Source organism: Schistocerca piceifrons, unplaced genomic scaffold (assembly GCF_021461385.2).
Source record: "Schistocerca piceifrons isolate TAMUIC-IGC-003096 unplaced genomic scaffold, iqSchPice1.1 HiC_scaffold_1063, whole genome shotgun sequence".
Lineage (NCBI taxonomy): Eukaryota > Metazoa > Arthropoda > Insecta > Orthoptera > Acrididae > Schistocerca > Schistocerca piceifrons.
The window spans coordinates 12,501-17,500 of NW_025726867.1; the positions used below are offsets into that span (position 1 = coordinate 12,501).

Sequence of the window (5,000 nt, forward strand, 5' to 3'; positions counted from 1 at the left end):
TGGGAATTCCTCGTTCATGGGGAACAATTGCAAGCCCCAATCCCTAGCACGAAGGAGGTTCAGCGGGTTACCCCGACCTTTCGGCCTAGGAAGACACGCTGATTCCTTCAGTGTAGCGCGCGTGCGGCCCAGAACATCTAAGGGCATCACAGACCTGTTATTGCTCAATCTCGTGCGGCTAGAAGCCGCCTGTCCCTCTAAGAAGAAAAGTAATCGCTGACAGCACGAAGGATGTCACGCGACTAGTTAGCAGGCTAGAGTCTCGTTCGTTATCGGAATTAACCAGACAAATCGCTCCACCAACTAAGAACGGCCATGCACCACCACCCACCGAATCAAGAAAGAGCTATCAATCTGTCAATCCTTCCGGTGTCCGGGCCTGGTGAGGTTTCCCGTGTTGAGTCAAATTAAGCCGCAGGCTCCACTCCTGGTGGTGCCCTTCCGTCAATTCCTTTAAGTTTCAGCTTTGCAACCATACTTCCCCCGGAACCCAAAAGCTTTGGTTTCCCGGAGGCTGCCCGCCGAGTCATCGGAGGAACTGCGGCGGATCGCTGGCTGGCATCGTTTATGGTTAGAACTAGGGCGGTATCTGATCGCCTTCGAACCTCTAACTTTCGTTCTTGATTAATGAAAACATACTTGGCAAATGCTTTCGCTTCTGTTCGTCTTGCGACGATCCAAGAATTTCACCTCTAACGTCGCAATACGAATGCCCCCGCCTGTCCCTATTAATCATTACCTCGGGTTCCGAAAACCAACAAAATAGAACCGAGGTCCTATTCCATTATTCCATGCACACAGTATTCAGGCGGGCTTGCCTGCTTTAAGCACTCTAATTTGTTCAAAGTAAACGTGCCGGCCCACCGAGACACTCAATAAAGAGCACCCTGGTAGGATTTCAACGGGGTCCGCCTCGGGACGCACGAGCACGCACGGGGCGGTCGCACGCCTTCGGCTCGCCCCACCGGCAGGACGTCCCACGATACATGCCAGTTAAACACCGACGGGCGGTGAACCAACAGCGTGGGACACAAATCCAACTACGAGCTTTTTAACCGCAACAACTTTAATATACGCTATTGGAGCTGGAATTACCGCGGCTGCTGGCACCAGACTTGCCCTCCAATAGATACTCGTTAAAGGATTTAAAGTGTACTCATTCCGATTACGGGGCCTCGGATGAGTCCCGTATCGTTATTTTTCGTCACTACCTCCCCGTGCCGGGAGTGGGTAATTTGCGCGCCTGCTGCCTTCCTTGGATGTGGTAGCCGTTTCTCAGGCTCCCTCTCCGGAATCGAACCCTGATTCCCCGTTACCCGTTACAACCATGGTAGGCGCAGAACCTACCATCGACAGTTGATAAGGCAGACATTTGAAAGATGCGTCGCCGGTACGAGGACCGTGCGATCAGCCCAAAGTTATTCAGAGTCACCAAGGCAAACGGACCGGACGAGCCGACCGATTGGTTTTGATCTAATAAAAGCGTCCCTTTCATCTCTGGTCGGGACTCTGTTTGCATGTATTAGCTCTAGAATTACCACAGTTATCCAAGTAACGTGGGTACGATCTAAGGAACCATAACTGATTTAATGAGCCATTCGCGGTTTCACCTTAATGCGGCTTGTACTGAGACATGCATGGCTTAATCTTTGAGACAAGCATATGACTACTGGCAGGATCAACCAGGGAGCTGCGTCAACTAGAGCTGAGCAGCCGGCCGCCCGGGAGTGTGTCCCGGGGGCCCGCGCGAACACGCAAGCGTCCGCTCAATCATTCTGCAAACAGGAGGAGGCTGAGCTCCCCTGCACAATACACCTCGAAACCCTCTCAGGTCCCGGCGGCGCGCAGCGCCGTCCCAAGTACTTGGTCGGGTTCGAGAGAGGCGCAATCGCCCGGAGTTAGGCGAGTAGACGCTTTCGGTGCGACCACCCGTGCTCCCAACTGAGCTTGCCGCTGCCGACAGAGGCCCGGGAGCGTGCTGTCGTGGCATTGCCGGCGGGAGACAACACGCGCCACCTACGGTGACCGGCAGCTCCAACGCCAGCGCCACAGAAGGACAAAAGCCCCACTTGGGTGCCGAAGCGAACTCTCCCAGCACAGCGCACGCGCCAACACATCCGCACAGCTGCGATACAAACCACCAGCGAGAACCGCTGGGGCGACCGAGCAGCAGACGGCGTCGCGGCGCCGAGCGCCGGGCGGCAGCGCATCCTCAACGCACACAGTCCTCAATCGGACCAGCACACTGAAGATGTCCACCGCGCTTCGCACCGGGCCCGCGAGGACCTACTTTGGCCGCACGGCGCCGCGCGCAGGGTGCGCCGGCGCGCAGCTGCGACGCCTGCCGCGTCCGTCGGCCGGCGCGCCTGCCACTGGCCGCCCCCACCAGCCGGCTGTAGCGCGTGCGCCCACGCACCGCGCGGCCAGCACGCCGGGAGGCGCCCCCTCACCGGCCGGGGACGGTCCCACCCAGCCACCGCCGCGTATCGCTTCACACCCAGATGCCGTTCAGTTTCGTCGGCATGGTGGGTATCGCTGGAACAACCGGTTAGTACCTCAACCTATCGTCGCCATCACCGATTCACCCCTAGCGAGAACAACCGCACCACAACAGGTTACCATTTGTTCATTTGCGTAACTTCACCAGAAAACGCAGGCGTCCATCGCCATTTGCAACTTCCACGATTATTGCATGCCTGTGTCAGGTGTCACGCCACACTACGTCTGCCCACATACACGCAACAAAATGTGCACGCCTAGACAATACGTGGAAGGTGGCCCCCGTACGTATGCGATGTCCATTGCTCGAACGACTGTCAACCGGCCTCTGTAGCATGTCGCAGATATGGAACGCGGTGCACCATGCCATCACGGTGTGTGAGGAGAGACGACTAGGTCCGAATACATCAACAGACAGCTCATGCTGATCGCCATCCACGGCGTCCGTTCCTCCCACACGTCTCTATGGCGTACCACACTGCAATCCAGCTCTCATAGGGAGACGACACGTAGCTGCGTGCACAATATTTGCACTGTATGGTCCGCCGTTTTTGGGCGCAGTCGTTGTACGGTCACACATGTGCCACGATGTATCATTCAGTACATAAGGACGAATGTGCAGTACAGATTGTGGTTTACGCGTACGACATTAGCGGACAGTTGACACAGGCCGCACCACAACGTAGCCTGAGTACGTCGCATGCGGAGGGCATTGAACATGCAAAGTTCTCACCAACCAGCTTGCGAAGGCAGGGGGCAAGGTGGGGACGTGGGGAGGGGCGGCATGTACGTCCTGCTGCCATCCACATTACAGTGTACAGCAGGAGCATGTGGAAAGTGAGCAAGACTTGCAAGGTGTTTAACATGAAGCGATACACAGGGGAGCGGGGAGTGCGAGTAGCGAACTATATTGCGAGGGTTGCGGGTGGGCAACACTACACTAATTGAACGAGTCGTATAACAATTACAGAGCAGGTTTAGGCGACAACGTGGGTTACGTTAGGCGACAACGTGGGTTAGGTTAAGGCACGACGTGGGTTAGGTTAAGGCACGACGTGGGTTAGGTTAAGGCACGACGTGGGTTAGGTTAAGGCACGACGTGGGTTAGGTTAAGGCACGACGTGGGTTAGGTTAAGGCACGACATGGGTTAGGTTAAGGCACGACATGGGTTAGGTTAAGGCACGACATGGGTTAGGTTAAGGCACGACATGGGTTAGGTTAAGGCACGACATGGGTTAGGTTAAGGCACGACATGGGTTAGGTTAAGGCACGACATGGGTTAGGTTAAGGCACAACATGGGTTAGGTTAAGGCACAACATGGGTTAGGTTAAGGCACAACATGGGTTAGGTTAAGGCACAACATAGGTTAGGTTAAGGCACAACATAGGTTAGGTTAAGGCACAACATAGGTTAGGTTAAGGCACAACATGGGTTAGGTTAAGGCACAACATGGGTTAGGTTAAGGCACAACATGGGTTAGGTTAAGGCACAACATGGGTTAGGTTAAGGCACAACATGGGTTAGGTTAAGGCACAACATGGGTTAGGTTAAGGCACAACATGGGTTAGGTTAAGGCACAACATGGGTTAGGTTAAGGCACAACATGGGTTAGGTTAAGGCACAACATGGGTTAGGTTAAGGCACAACATGGGTTAGGTTAAGGCACAACATGGGTTAGGTTAAGGCACAACATGGGTTAGGTTAAGGCACAACATAGGTTAGGTTAAGGCACAACATAGGTTAGGTTAAGGCACAACATAGGTTAGGTTAAGGCACAACATAGGTTAGGTTAAGGCACAACATAGGTTAGGTTAAGGCACAACATAGGTTAGGTTAAGGCACAACATAGGTTAGGTTAAGGCACAACATAGGTTAGGTTAAGGCACAACATAGGTTAGGTTAAGGCACAACATAGGTTAGGTTAAGGTACAACATAGGTTAGGTTAAGGTACAACATAGGTTAGGTTAAGGTACAACATAGGTTAGGTTAAGGTACAACATAGGTTAGGTTAGGTTAGGTTACACGTTGTTGTAAGGAAAGGTGTAGGGGGGGGCGGGGGCGGCAGGTTCGTTGATAGTGATTATAGTAAGTGAATGCTTGTGACATGATCAGATTTGTCACGTCAGGATGCACCTTTGGCTTATTAGAGGCGGCGCTCCAATTCTATGCTTGTGTCAGACCTGTGTCTTTGACTCATGTCATTGTTTGTGCGCTGTGACAGGAGGTACTATTGTGATGTTGGGTGCACCGTTGTATAGGACATGTGTGGGTGTTGGTGCCTGATCTGCGCAATGGTGGATGTCGAAAGGGTGGGATATTGTATTTTCCGCATGGACCTCCTGGTCTGGTTGTGATAGTGTGGATTGTGTAATGTGGCGGAGAGGATGCACTGGATGTTGTTCCATGCTGGTGCTTACATATTGTATGTGCGCCCGTTAGAAGCAGAGAGTGGTGCGTGATCAGAGTGGCTGGCTGACGTGTGGTTCCCATTGTGGGCA

General features: G+C 53.5%; 1 non-coding gene across 1 annotated transcript in view; it reads right to left on the reverse strand.

Annotated features, from left to right (window-relative positions):
• The window catches only part of LOC124726700, a 1,909-nt gene extending 220 nt beyond the window's left edge, over positions 1-1,689 (reverse strand). Inside the window, exon 1 of the ribosomal RNA XR_007006813.1 lies at positions 1-1,689. This exon is cut by the window's left edge and continues 220 nt beyond it. This is a non-coding gene — a ribosomal RNA (small subunit ribosomal RNA).
• Between the last annotated feature and the right edge of the window lie 3,311 nt (positions 1,690-5,000).